We start from the raw sequence: 15,752 nt of genomic DNA, 5'->3' as shown, positions 1-15,752 counted from the left end.
AAGGCCGATCACGACTGCAGCATGGATGTTTGGGAGTCGGTGTTCACTCGAACGGGCACAGGCACTGTCTATTTAATTTATGTATAGCTGCATCTTTGAAAGGGCTCGTTTTCCCCAAGTCCGTTCGACACACACATATTCGCTCCTGCAAAGCCGCGCGAAAGCTCTGCCGTCAATCCACAGACGCCACGTTTAACTGGAAAAGACGGCGCCAAGGGGAGACAAGGGGTAGCGGGCGCCTTCCCTAAAATATGTCCCGCCACCCTAAGCTGAAACGGCATTGTATACAAATAAATGCCTACGGCGTCGGCTTAAGGACCCCATGTAAGCAGCCTCCAGCCTTTAGAGTGCTCGTACCGTTTATCTTTCTTTTATTAGCTTCCCGCCACGAGAAGTCGTACCGCAGGCAGTATGAAGCCCATTAGAGGAAACATCTTCCCCTTCTGGCGCTCGTCGGCTTCTTTCTGTATTCCGCGCTGCGGCGCTGATCCTCAGTGAGGGATGGAGGCGAGGACGTAAGCGGGCTTATGTTTAAGCCAAGGTCGTGGGGAAGTCCGGAACGTCTTCAGGAGAACCTCAGACCCAGACTACACTGTACCCAGAGCATTTGCTTCGTCTCTCAGTTGAGAATAAAAGCAATCGGTCACCTGGTTGTACAAGCTGCATCCCCCTCCCCCCCCCTCCCCTGGAACGTCTCCTCCCGGTACGTCCCCTCCGCACCTCCCTTGGCAATTAGCACACCGTGCCAATAAGATACCTTTAATGAGCCCGTGGGCGGCAGCATCTCAAAGCAAGCCAAAAAAGACATGCCAAAAGACAAGCCCAGAACCACGAAGAAACCATCAAACGAAAAGTGATGAAAAGGCGGCCGCTAGAGAGGAAGGATAATCCGCTACCCTTGAGGAAGGCTGCTTGACGTCTGCGTTTGGGAGCTTTCAGGGCACAAATTTTTCGCAGACAACACCCAGAGAGAGGGAGACAGAGAGAGAGAGAGAAAGGGGACTAGATATGTTGAAGGTATTTACCCCCCATGCTCGACGTGCTGGTCTTGTTTGGAAGTGTGCCTGCAGTCGAGGACCCTGATATTTGGTGCGCCTCCCCACTGTCTCTCCACTTCGAAACTCCTGGCGCCCTCCCTGTCGGGAAGACGTACCGTGACCTTGACGGAGATAAACCCTACTTTAGAAGCGCCCAGCTGGCGCGTCCACCCACCGCTGTTTTTATCTTTTGTTTCTCGCGTCGATTGCTTACGTTTTTTCTTCGAGCTGACGAAGAACCCCGGGGGGGGGGGGGGGAATGCCTGGCGAGGCGTTTGGGGGGGCGATCGCCCCCACCGCCCCCCCCTTGGATCCGCCACTGTCTCAGGGTCGGGCAGAACGCCTTCTGCGCGCTTACGACGTGGCCGAGAACTATTAGCTCTTTGAATGCGAAGTGGCACTTTTCCGGCTTAAGTGTGAGGCCTGAAAGACAGCTTCTAGCCAATTCAAGTGTTCTTCAAAGCTAATGGAAAACACTACAACATCGTCCAAGTACACAAGGCATGTTTGCCGCTTGAGGTTGGCAAGAACACTGTCCTTTATCCGTCGGAATGTGGCCGGCGCCGAGCGTAATTCAAACGAAGGACCCTAAACTCATAAAGACCATCGGGCGTAACGAAAGCAGTCATTCTTTCGGTCTCTCTCATCAACTTCGATCAGCCAATAGCATGTTTTGAGATCAATAAATGAGAACTACTTCGCACCACGCACACTGCCCAGAGTATCATCTATGCGGGGCAGCGGGGGACCGTGTTTAGCTTACGGTAGTCTACGCAAAATCGTAGTGCACCATCTTTTTTTCTCACAAGCAAAAGCAGGTAATTCCCAGGGACTTTTTGATGGCTGGATGACGTCGTCATGGATCATTTCTTCGACCTGTTGCCGTATCGTTTCTCGTACCTTATGCGAGACCCTGTACGGTAGCTGTCGTTTCGGCGTTTTTGCTTCATCCATGATGATCCGATGTTTGGCGACAGTTGTCCGGCGCACCTTCGATGACGATGAAAAACAGTCATTATACTTATGTAAAAAATCCAGCAGATGCTCCTTTCCCTTTTCTGGAAGTTCACGGTTAAGGTAAAATGTTTTTGTGGAGGTTGTCTTATCTTGCCTGGAAATGAAGCTTCTAGTGAGAAGGACCTACTGACATCAGTGACGTCCTCAAGATAGGCGATGGCAGTTTCACGGGAAATATGCTGGTGCTCGGAGCGAAATTTCGTAAGTAATACCTCAGTTTGTCAGTCGTGGAGTTGAACGAGACCCCTGGATATGCAGATTCCTCGTTCTAACAGAACAGAAGAGTTCGTCTCGACGATTCCTGAAGAGGCGGTTTCGTCGGTTCTTACGGTCACGAGCTTGCTGCTACATGGCGGGAGGCAAACGTGGTCATCCGTTACTTGGAGGTGAGAACGCCGTAGTGTTGATTTCTCCCTTTCAACGCGTCGTGCAGTAGAGAATGTGATAATTTGCTTACGTAGGTCTATGATTATGCCGTACTCTCCGAGGGCGTCCATTCCGAGTATTACTTTTCTTGAACACTCCTTGAGAACGACAAAACTGGCGATGAACTAATTCCTCGTATCTGGACTCTTACTGGGCACCTGCCGACCGGTGTAATTAAATGACTTCCGGCCGTGCAGATTTGTGGCCCATCCCAGACAGTCATAACTTTCTTCTGTCGAACGGCAAGACCACCACTTAACACGGAATAATCGGCGCCCATATCGACCAGCGCAGTCACTTCGTATCCGTCGATAACCAGGGGGAGGTTGGAGGTAGTTGGTTTATCGTCGCTGAACGGTGTCTCTATGTCGTCGTTTTGTGCTTCTCGCGTCGTTGGAGGGTTTTCTCGAATTCGGCGGCGGGCAACGTCAAATCCCGAAGTCGCCACCTTTAGTTTCCCCGGTGTGGGCTTTGTGACCGTGCCCTGGGAGCATCAGGGAAGGAGCGGCGTCCTGAATACTCGTAACGTCTCGGTGACGGAGACCTTGACTGACGTCGATCAGCTGAAGCACCAGCCGGTTGCTTGAGGTAGTCCTGGATTTCGGGTGGTCGCTGGTCGTAGCGCTGCTATTGAAAAAGGCCAATATGAACTCGGCTTATTGCAAATATTGTTTTCCAGTGAAGTTAAAGGAAACCAGGGATGGGCAAAATACATAGAAATATGTATTGAAAAACAAACACAAAATACTTAGTCAAAAATGTATTTAATTACAAATCTAATTACATTTCTAAAAAAAAAACATTTAAGTACAAGATACAAATACAACGAAATGTATTTAGTCTCCTCCAAATACGTTTCCAAATACATTCCTCAAAATTTGCGTCAGCAACTTCAGGGCACCTGCAACGGGTTTCTGAGTATCTCATTTTAATTTTGCATCGCACACTCGGGAGTTAGTGTGCGAGGCTGTAGTGATGTAATAGAAATATAATCACAAAAAATGCAATCAGCTTGGACGTAATACGTGAAAAAAGTAGAGCTTTCAGCAGCTTTTTTTGTTCATTACATTTTGGTATCGAACAACAAAGAACCGAGACGACCAAGACGCGCAGAACTAGCTAGATAATTTTTTTTATTGTTGCAACTCGCACCATTTACAAAAATCTGGACGACCCACGCATTTAGAATGTTCCAGGCAAAAATATGGATGGAACTCAGGCTGGAAAGCATCACAAGTTGTCACAGACACTTATTTAGGCAGTCTGCCTGTGAATCTCAATTTCGTCACTATTCCTGCACCGGATTAGCACCGTAATCACGAAGTCACTAAAAGCTTGTGCTTGATTGAGAGACACTGCATTCGGTGCAGAACGTAGTTTTCTTCCTGCAGGCTCTGGACAGTGCCTTTAAAATAAAGCCGGAAGAGAAAAAGAAAAAAGCACCATGGCCGAATAAAAGATGGAGACTATATCTTACAACCACATGCATAAAAACAAGAATTGTCGTGACAATAAATTTGAGGGATGTATTTTCGCCCACAAAATTGTATTCAATTACAATTGTATTTGAAATACCCATGTCTTAGTATTTAAATACATACGTCAAATACAATACCCAATTTGTAATTAAATACAAAATCAAAATTCACAAAGTATTTGAAATACTGCCCATCTCTGAAGGAAACCAATAAAAACTTGTTGTTATCCGATTAACCCAATACTCACGGTATGAATTCATATCGGTGCACAATATCGAGATATATTATGCTGTTAGTGGTATACAACAGGATGTTGGAGCACACTATCCCGATATAACTTGCGGTTATTGGTATACAACACAATATCGGAGAACAATATCCCGATAGAACTTACGGTTATTGGTATACAGCACGATATCGGAGCACAGTACCCCGATATAATGCGCGGTTATTGGAATAGAATACGACATCGCGTGCGTATTGGTACCGACGTCGACATACGGTACGGCCGCACAATATATAAATATCGGTCGTCGATCACGGGCCCAAAGGAGAATACAATACGAGATCGCGCGCATATACCTCAGAACGGATTCCAAGTTATTGACATGAAATACGTCGGCCTATACCGCGGACTAAGAGGAAACGTAACACAATATTGAGCGTCCCTGAAGCAACATGTGGATATCGGTATGCCCACATATACGACATCGCGTGAATGATATCGTAAAACAACAGGAGTTACCATACGGCAATACGAGCGAGAACGATATTGGAGGTGGATACACAAAGAACACAAACGTTCCGCGTTGCGAAAACATTAACATTGATCGAAAGCGCAAGTACTACGTACAGCTGGTTGTACGGCACACAGTACACACAGCCTCGCGTGCTTGAAATGCTAGACAACCACGAAACTATTCAGAATAACTAGCTGGAACACCCGCAACCTATTTTTCAATGAGAAAGCCCAATAACGACCTGCTTATTGGAGTGATCGTTTTCCAACAAGTGTTTATTGCAGTTGTATTGCAACAAAAATTAGTTTGCCGGTGTTGGAATCAAAATCGAACGCGATACGTGACAGTTCGCACGATAAAATATTGAGGGTGGATAGGCTTGACAGGTCACGTGCATGTAGTTGCTCCTTACGCGCACATTTATCGATATGGACCCACCTTTCTGGGTAATCCTACGTCGTACACAAAATCCACGACCACAAAATCCACCGCCACATTTCACCCACCACTCTTCATCGCCTGTTTCGCGAGATTCACACATTGTAAAAAAAAAAAAAAAAATAAATAAACGACGTAAAAAATACGTCCATTTGCTCCATCAAACGATACGTTACAGCCTCGTTTTTTGAGAATATAAGTTTGCATCGTGAACCTGCACGCGTTAGCTCGAGCATCGGAACCAGTTCGAAGTGAGCGAGTCGAGCCAGCCGAGAGGCTGTGCGAGCCGGCGAGCCCAGCCATGCTTGTTCCAGCCGCCGAGCATGTGTGAACGTGATGCGCACTGCGCAGCGACCGCGACCGCGCCAACCGCGCGACCCGGCGAGGCCGACGGATGACAGTTCGCCGCTCTCTTTGCTCGTGAACTTCAAGGGAAACCAACGCAATCGCTTCGAAATAAAGCTGTGGGGAAGTGTTGCGAGATTTTTGAGGACTCGAAGTCTCCTCTCAGTCGGCAGCGCGGAAGGGACCGAGCGGCAAGCCCCGCGGGGGCCCTGTTTGATGACCCTCCCCTGGCGCTGCCGCGTTCTCATTATTTTCACCCCGCGAGGGAAGGAGCCGCGCTGGTCTTGCCGCGCGGACCCCACTTTTTGCTGGTCGATGTGACTGGCGGTGAGGAGACCGCCACAGGGTGACCACTGACCACCTACTTGCTAGTGAAATGCGGGACACGCGGGGAAGAGGGGGGGGGGGGGCGGAGAGGGTTATTAGGGCGCACACAACGAACCAAGGCTCTGTTAACACATTTATTATCTCGTACTGTTTATACACCTGTTAATTGTATTGCAGAAATTAAGCTCAAATAAATTTCACTACCAGTGATAGATTATTTTGAATGCCAACGATGGTGTTACATGTGCCGAAGTTGAAAACATAAAAACCGATTGTACCATAACTCAATGCTTCAAATGGAACTAAGAAACAGTAAATATTTTTCTGGTTATTGTTTCCTGTCCACGCTTACTTCTATCAACTTGGTCCTACACAAATTTTTAACATTATGTTCTTTTTTGACCGTTGCATGTGTGGCTGCCTTCACGAAAGAAAAAAAGAAATCCAGAGCAAACTTTTCGCATTGGCATGGTGCTACACACATTTTTAGCATTATGTTCTTTTTCGACCGCTGCATGTGTGGCTGCCTTCACTAAAAAAAGAAAAAGAAATCCACAGCAAACCTTTCGCATTGGCATGGTGCTACACATATTTTTAGCATTATGTTCTTTTTCGATCGCTGCATGTGTGGCTGCCTTCACTAAAAAAAAAAAAAAAAAAAAAAATCCACAGCAAACCCTTCGCATTGGCATTGTGCTACAGAACTTTTTAGCATTATGCTCTTTTCGGTCGCTGCATGTGTAACGGTTTTCACTAAAAAAAAAAAAAAAAAAAATCCACAGCAAACCTTTTGCATTGGCTTTGTGCTACAGAACTTTTTAGCATTATGTTCTTTTTCGACCGCTGCATGTATAACTAACTGCCTTCACTAACAACAAAAAAAAAATACACAGCACACTTTTTGCATTGGCACAGCAATTTGAAAAAAAAAAAATTAACTATTCTATATTTCAACTTTTGGCGAGAACTTTGTCGTACAATATTTTCCCACTAAAGGGAGAGGCACAACGGCGCATGCGCACCGGTCCTCTTGCAAAAACGACGGTCGCTTCCCGCAATGCTTGGATAGATCATAGAACATGGCGTACATTTCGATTCACACAAGTACTCGCAACCTCCGCACTTGCCCGTGGCCCATTTTTCGGCAGCACCGTGAGTTGCGGAGTGAATTTTGCGACAGTGTGAAATGCGGGACATTTTGTAGATTTGGGAGTTCCTCGCGGGTGGCGGGACACGAGTCCTCAAGGCCCGCGAGTCGCGGGACGGGTGTTCACCCCACTTCGAAAGGTACGTAATCACGACTTTATTACTTGCAGCATTGAGTGCTTTAATATACACAGATCAAAGTAAACACCAAAGGAGAGATAGGAGACATGACGTTTTGAAATCGCAGCTTATTTTAACGCTCGTTTCCCCCGTTGAAAGCCTCTAGCTGTGCTCTGTTGCAGGTGTCATATCGACTGCGCGTACTCCGATGTAGCGTCAGTCAGTGTTCACGCTCGGCTAACTTCGCTATCTTGTTATCTCATGTGCGAAGTAGACGTAGAAGCCAGCGCCGCGTCTCTTTCGGAGATTCAGCCTCCAGCGCCCTTGTTTCGAGCGTGCTTGCCGCCACAAACCGTTTGACGCATTGGATTCGCGGGCTCGTTCGAAGAGGCGTTGTTTGAAGCTCACGAGTCGCCGAAGTGTAAAAGGAGCTTCTCTTTACAAAAGTCGCGATCGACGCTCGGCTCTGAGCTTGTACTGTTTTTATCTCGGGTAGACTATGAGTGCCGATCGCTGATCTTTGGTACCGACTGGCGCCGAACGAAGTTGAGAAACGCTAGCGAGTAAATCAGATTTTCGTGACGCCGCCCAACTGCCCTGCTACCAACAGCGCTCAGCAAAGAATGTAAAAAAAGCACGCGTTTTTTTGTTTTGTTTTTTTGTCGGCCATGGGTTGCCTTAGTCAACGGAAAGTAAATCGCGGCCGTACGTCGGTTGACTCCCGATTACTGTCCCTTGATCGTAGATTGTCTCATTACAACGGAGCCTCTTCGCTGTGATCTTATTGCTGATATCGTTACACCTTGCTTTTTCATCTTGGCACACTTCTAGACAACCATCTACACGTTGCACTCCTTGTCGACATGTCGCTGGTGCTTCCGACAAATTGGAAGTCACAGTTTGCTCACTCCTTGGTGCACATATTTCATGTTCAGCATCATTTATCTGAAGGAGGCGCCATGAAACTCTGGAGTCTGTTCAGAGGTACCTCAACATATTGTATTAGAGTGCCGTTTTGTGTGTTGTAATTTCGTACAAAACCAAATTGCACTTTATTTGTAATATGAATAAAGCTGTACGCACTCCGTCATGCCTTCGGCCAGAAAGGGCTATACGCACTACGCGAAACTCGTATAAAACGAATGGCCACAGCGAGTTTTCTAAGCATAGCATAGTGGTAAGGTGCCTGCTTCATACGCAAGTGGACACGGGTTCGATCCGTGGTGGGGGCCTACTTTTTTATTTTTTGGAAACATTTTGCTATGTTGAGCATTGGCTGATATTTACAGTTTTTTTTACAATCAACACTGAACTAGAGCAAGTAAGCGAGCGAAAATTTCTTGGTGTTTGATTTAGTGAGGGGTTGTCATGGAGTACTCATATTACCAAGTTAAAAGGTGATCTGTCCAAAATTATAGGCACCTTGTATAAAATCAGAAATTTTGTCCCGTGTTGGGCTGCTTAAAAATATGTATCACTCTTTGTTTCATCCAAAACTAAGCTACGCAATTTTGGTCGGGGGGACAACAACGGCCTCAATCTATAATAAATTAACAGTCCTGCGAAAAAGAATTTTACGTATGTTCTAGGACTTCAAGGGGGATTACAGGAATCTACGTACGGAACCTCTGTTTTTAAAACACCACATGCTTAGGGCAAATCAAATATATTACTTTAAACTGCTTCAATTAATCCACAGAAATAGAAGCTACTCAACGCCAGAAAGTGAACTAACGCCAGTGTACGATATTCGACGACGGAAACGTGAAGTACCTATAATACGAACAAATTACGCACGAAAAAACTTTAGCCTTCCAGATTGCTACAATTTTGAATCGTGACGTACTCGAATTAAAATTTTATGTATCAATATCTCAATTTAAATGCCGACGACCAGACTCAAGATTCTGCAAGGCAGAATACCCTCCTCACCACGGGAGAGGAGGAAACCGGCAACGGTGGGCAGTGTAGAAGGGGGGAGAGGAGGAAGCGAGGGAATAGTGGAAAGCGCGAACTGGTCGTCGGTCTTTAAAAGAGATTGTAAAACAAATTTACTGTGCAGTGCTCTCACATTTTGCTAGGTACTGCTCGTTTTTCTTGAAACTGGAATCATGTTTTGTTAGCAATGATCTTACCTTTCTCGTCACTTCGTCTTTCGAACGGTCTTTTCGGTCTATGCAGAGTTATTGTATAAAAATGTTATTTGTATTTTGAAATTCTTTCTTTTGCAGCTTCATGTTTTTCGACATAATTTTGTCAAATTATATCTCGTATAAACTTGTGTAAAACTGTTGTGATCTTGACTTTCTGATCATACTGTGTATATGTATATAATGCTTATCTATTTTAGTTTGTCTAAGCTAAAAAAAACTGTATATTTTGCAGTATTACGATTTGACTATTGAACCTGTATGAATTTAATGTATATGTACTTAATATGTATGATGTATTATGTGAATGATGTATTACGTGTATATGATGTATTGTATACGTATGTTGATGCTCGCTGCAAACCAAGAGGGGGTTAAGGCCTCGTCAGGCACTCGTGCCTTTAGCCTTAGACCCCCTCCGCGGAACATGTATCCGCAGACACAAATAAAGAAAAAAAAAAGCGAATGTTGTTGACGAAACTTTGCAGAACTAAATGGTATGGGACTCACTTTCCGGAGGTGCAATCGGGGACAACGGGGCTTGTGTTGCCGGCTGGACACTGCGAAACGGCATGTACGGGTGAAGTCTTGGAATTAGCAACCGCACACTGTCACCGCGAAGCGGTGTAAACGCAGGCGGGGGGTGTGTTAACGAGCTCCCCAGTGATACCTGCGCCGTTCCAAAAGAGTGACCCAAATGGCATGAGCCCTCCGCGTGGTGGATATAGCCATTTCTGGTCGATTTGCACTACGTAGTGTGTATAGCTTTACTCTTTTAATATACCCTATAGCTGTTCACTACAATTAAATTTGCAAGTAAACATTGGCCAGGAGAGGTGACTCGGCCAACGTGGCCGAAAAATTCCTCGCGTAATTTTCTCCATGGGTCATTGTGAACGTTGACAAATTTTTTCGTGAATAATGAGTGTTATGCACATATGTTTCTTCTACTTTTCGTACAGGTGCTTCAGTCAGATAAACCCCAGCAAAGGGAGGAAGACAGTCTCGTGGGGGTCACACCAAGGATAACGGCATTCCTGCTTGAGTCCCGAGTCTTGTCACCGAACTTCACTGAGCATAATGGTACATTCCCTTTCTTTAAATTTTTTTCTGAAATGCGTTTTTTTATTGTTGTTTTTGTTGTTGCTTTTTTTCTTTTGAAAAAAGGGTAGTACAACGTTAAAACACCGAATGTTTCTTTTGTTCTTTTTTTTGCAAAATGGGTAGTACAACGTTTAAACACCGGAACGTTCCTGAATGGTCTCTGTACCAGACAATTGTGTGTCTTAAGCCTGCTTCAGAAGGCGCAACTTTTCCAGCAATTTAGGGGTTGCTGGAGGGTTGTTTCCTAGCTTTCCCTAAATCGACACGAATTGCTGAGTTTGGGTCCGGCTCGAAGCAGACGAGCAACTCGGACAACTCGGAGACGTTTAAAGCGGCAGCGGCCAATCAGGAATGCGATATTTTCACGTAACACCCCTGTAGTGGTGATGAAGACAACTGTAGACTTAATTCTGGTTTGAAATGGATCGTTTTCTGGAAATAAATTGTTTCAAGGAGATAAGTTTGTATTCTCAGCCCAATTTAAAGATATAAAAACATGTTTTTTTATACAACTGTCCATCTAAATAGTGCAAGGAAAATCAAATTGCGTGATGATGATGGCGAGTCGTAGCAAATCGGTTGCTGTGTATGAACGCGGGCAGCCCGTTTTAATGGTGTTGCGACGTCAAGTTGCTGGGTGAAATTGCCCCGTCGGAAGCGGGCCAATAAGGCCCGATTCAGACGGGGCAATTTCACCCAGCAACTTGACGTCACAACACCAGAAACGCAGGCCGCCCGCGTCCACACGCAGCAACCGAATTGCTACTACTTGCCATCATCATCATGAAATTTGATTTTCCTTGCACTATTTAGATGCACAATTACATCCCAAAAACATGTTTTTATATCTTAAATTGTGCTGAAAATACTAACTTATCTTTTTGAAACATTTTATTTAAAAAAACAATTAATTTCAAACCAAAACCGAGTCTTTCGCTGTCATTATCACCACCACAGGGGTGTCACGTGAAAATATTACATTCCTGATTGGCTGCTGCCGCTTCACACTTCTTTTAGTTGCTCGAGTTGCTCGTCCATTTTGAGCCGAACCCGATCTCAGCAACTTCTGTTGATCTGGGAAAACCTAGGGAACAACCCGCCAGCAACATCAAAATTGCTGGAAAAGTTGCCCCGCCTGAAGCGAGCCTAACCGCCGAATTCAGAAACCTCACTCAAACTACACTCAAACTGAAGGGCCCCTCCACTTCCTCGAGGGAGGCGCGAAGGCCGGCGCTGGCCAATCGCGAGGACGGATCCGCCGTCGCGATTGGCCAGCGCCGGCCCTTGAGCGTTCCTCGAGGAAGTGGAGGGGCCCTTCAGTTTGAGTGAAATTTGTAAATACGGTGGTTAGGGGACTGAAATCAAGGGCAGTGGAGGTCTGAGTTCAAGCCCACGTGGAAACTTTTTTTTGTTTTTTTCCTCTTTTTAGTACACACACACATACACACACACACGCACACGTACGCGCGCGCACACACACACACACACACACACACACACACACACACACGCACACACATATATATATATATATATCGTGAGGCAATGATGTGCAGGTTTAATGAGATGATCGGGGGATTTTAGGTGATGGTCAGTGGCGCAGCGCAGCCAGGCGAAGTCAGTCCGAATCGAATCACGCGGACACTCAGCGACCGACGCTTGAGTGCGCCACTGGCGCCACGTCGTCGTCTTTCCTAACAGTTACCCTCCGTACACACTATTGGCTCTCTCCTTTCCCCCCTCAACCTCTATTACAACGCTTCTCCTCCTCCAGTGAGGAAAGTGCCGGACCGCCGGCACGTGTGTTTGTGGTACTTGGCGATAGTAGTGCTTGATGCGCGCGACGTGCACTATGTCGGTTGATTTTGAACGCTGATCACGGGGGGCCGACACTGGAGCAACTTCGTAGTTGGTAGACGAGAGGCGTCGTAAGACCCTGAAGGGGCCAGTGAAGCGTTTTTGAAGTTTCTCGCTCTTCTTAGGAGATCGTGGAGGTGTCCAGAGAAGAACTTCGTCGCCTACTTGGTACGCGACATCAGTGCGAATTTCGGCATGACGAAGGGTTTGATGTTGCTGCGTCTGTAGTGTATGAATCCTGGACAGTTGTCTTCCTTCCTCTGCGCGGTGTGATCGTCATGTGCAGTGTCATCAACATAGGGTTGAAAGCTATCCAAGGTTGAGAGTGGCTCTCTTGCGTATAAGAGGTAGAAAGGGGGAGTATTCTGTGGTGGCTTGGCGGCTGGTGTTATAGACGTGACGTATGGAAAAATGACGTCCCAATTTTTGTGATCGTCTGCGACATACATGGAGATCATGTGAGCTAGAGTCTGTTTGAAACGTTCGGTGAGGCCATTTGTTTGTGGATGATACGCACTCGTGATGTTGTGCACGGACCTTGTGAGACGGTGGACTTCTTGAAGCAAGTGAGCTAAGAATGGAGTACCGCGGTCTGTGACTATGTATTGAGGGGCACCGTGACGAAGCACGATGGAGTGGGGAAAGAAGGTAGCTACTTCGCAGGCTGTGGCGGCTGGCACGGATTTTGTTTCGGCATAGCGTGTGAAGTAGTCGACGACGACGATTACCCAGCGGTTATTTAAGGTCGAGAGTGAAAATGGGCCAAGAAAGTCAGTACCGATGCGTTCGAACGGGTGGTTAGAAGGAGAGATGGGCCGTAGGTTTTGTTGTAGGCTTTTTCTTGGTCTGGCATTGGTGACACGCGCGAACATATCGCGTGATGGTGCGTTACATTCCGTTCCAGAACTTTTTTCCGCGAGTTTTGAAGTATGTTTTGGAGAACCTGAGGTGTCCGGCTGTAGGGTCGTTGTGGTGGATTCGAATGGGTTCTTCCTGAAGATGACGTCGCATGACGAGCAGCCACGGTCGTCCTTGGGAATCATAGTTCCGTCTGTAAAGAACACCCTCACGAAGAGTGAATAGGTGGGCGCGGCGCTCTGTACGATGGGTTGGGAACCGCAGGGTGCCGTGGAGGCTGTCAATGATAGGTTTGAATAAGGCACCGGACAGCTGTGCCGACCGTATGTCGGCATTGTCGAGGACTGCTGCTGGGTCTGCTGTGCCGATGCGTGCTGGGAATATAGAGTCGGTGGGAAGTGGACATCGGGACAAACCGTCAGCGTCGAGACGGCGTTTACCTGATTTGTAGACAACCGTGAAAGTGCAGTGTTGAAGCTTTAATGACCACCGTGCAAGACGGCCCATTGGATCTTTGAGGCTTGCTAGCCAGCAGAGGGCATGGTGGTCAGTCACAATGCGGAATGGTGAACCATATAGGTAGGGGCGGAACTTTGTAATTGCCCATATGGCCGCTAAACATTCTTGTTCAGTCGTTGAGAAATTTCGTTCAGAGCTAGTCAAAGTTCTACTGGCATATCCTATTACTCGCTGCTCATTTCGAATGGTCTGGGCCAAAACTGCTCCCACACCATGACCGCTGGCGTCTGTTCTTATTTCTGTATCTGCGCCTTCGACGAAATGTCCAAGGATGGCAGCGGAGGTCAACGCTGTTTTTAAGGACTCTAACGAGTCCTGCTGCTCCTTGGTCCATTGAAAGCGCACACCGTTGCTTAGTAAATTATTGAGAGGCTCCGCAATGTTAGAGAAACCAGAAATACATTTCTGGAAATAAGTGCATAATCCTAAAAAGACCCGGACATCTTTCACTTTCAGTGGTACAGGAAATTCAGGAACAGCTCGAAGTCTGTCGGGGTCTGGGCTGATGCCGGAAGCACTGACGAGGTGACCCATTACTTTGATTTGTGGGGCAGCAAACATTTCTTGAAATTAAGTTGTAGACCGGCGGCTCGGAAACACTGCAGGACCATACGCAGCCGGTGTAGTTGCTCGTCGAAATTCGGGGCGAACACGACGACGTCGTCGAAGTGGCACAGACAAATTTTCCACGTAAGGCCGCGTAGTAGAGAGTGCTTTACGCTCAATGGAGGCTGGAGCGTTGCAAAGTCCGAATGGCATCACATTAAAGTAATACAGGCCAGTTGAAGTAGTGAATGCGGTTTTGGGCTTGTCGTCACTGGCGACAGGAATTTGCCAGTAACCACTTCGGAGGTCCATGGAAGAGAAATATGAAGACCCTTGGAGCGTATCAAGAGCGTCATCAATTCTGAGCAGTGGATAAACATCCTTTTTTGTGACTTTGTTTAGTTTGCGATAATCAATGCAGAAACCCCAAGAGCCGTCTTTCTTCTTAACAAGAGCAACGGGAGAGGACCATGGACTAGAAGATGGTTCGATTAATTTCTTTTGGAGCATATCACCTATGTGTGTCTGAATTATTCGGCGTTCTGCTGGGGAAACTCTGTACTGTCGGCTTCGAACGGGTGATGAATCGCCAGTATCATTTCATTGCTCTATAAGCGAAGTTTGCGGCAACTTTCCAAGGTTAATGTCAAAAAGGGTTTCGTAGTCTGGAAGAAGACGGGCTAATATATGTCGTTGGGTCAGTGGTCGGCGGGGGTTGATCATTTTTTCCACGTGCTTGCTGAAATCAGGTGGTGTAGAGAGCGCGTCGGAAGTGGTGGGAAGGAGACTGGCAATTTGGTGATGCACTGTTGAATGCATTGTAGCAACGCGATTTCCGGAAGGAACGATTTAAGGCTCGGAAGAACAGTTTGTTACCCATAACTGAAGTTTTCCGCTCGTGAATGTAGCAAGCGAATAAAGAATGATTATGCCCTAGGTCACAAGCTGCGTAGAGATGGGTTCAATGAGACCAGAAGTTGTTACGGTGGGTAGGGCCGGTACGAGTGTGGCGACAGCGGCGGAGTGACGAGTGACCAGGGTGACGAGCGAACCATCAGCAGCAACCTCGGCAGTATCAGAAGAGTTGAGATGCAATTCACGGCTGGCACAGTCAATGAATGCGTCTGTTTAAGACAAAAATTCTCATCCCAGGATGGTGTCGGCGATGCAGGTGGAAAGCACTGTGAACGTAACAATGTAACGGTTGTTACCAATTCGGATTGTAAGGGTGCAGTATCCGAGGGGCGGAACCAAATCGCCATTGCCCATGCGCATCAAGTGTCATTGCAAAGGCGGAGTAAGTACTGCGTGCAGACGACGGGGGATCTGTTCAGAAGTGCAAGACTTCGCGGCTCCTCAATCGACTAAGGCGGTGAAGTTGTGATTTGATTTCTAATTTTTAGTACAATTGATGTTGATCCTAAATGAGGAGGATTTGCGGACAGTGGTGAGTGTCCAGCCTGACCTCCAAAGTAGCTGGAGGCCGCTTTATCTAGTTTGACTGTTGGGAAGGTCCGGGAGCGTTGGTGGTGAATGGTGATACAGAACGGCGTCGTGGAGGGCACGGCGATGAGGGGCGGCCACGTCGTGGCGGTGGGGAAGGTTGGGGGCTGTGAGAGGGACGGCGGCTCTGAAAATTGTTCA

General features: G+C 46.9%; 1 pseudogene; it reads right to left on the bottom strand.

Moving 5' to 3' along the window:
• Nucleotides 1-14,549: 14,549 nt before the first annotated feature.
• On the bottom strand, nt 14,550-15,383 carry LOC121833603 (annotated as a pseudogene).
• Between the last annotated feature and the right edge of the window lie 369 nt (nt 15,384-15,752).

This window comes from Ixodes scapularis, unplaced genomic scaffold (genome assembly GCF_016920785.2).
Source record: "Ixodes scapularis isolate PalLabHiFi unplaced genomic scaffold, ASM1692078v2 PGA_scaffold8__174_contigs__length_109621045, whole genome shotgun sequence".
In the NCBI taxonomy this organism is placed as follows: Eukaryota; Metazoa; Arthropoda; class Arachnida; order Ixodida; family Ixodidae; genus Ixodes; species Ixodes scapularis.
The sequence above is the reverse complement of the archived record's forward strand: the minus strand, read 5'-3'. Positions and strand labels throughout refer to the sequence as shown.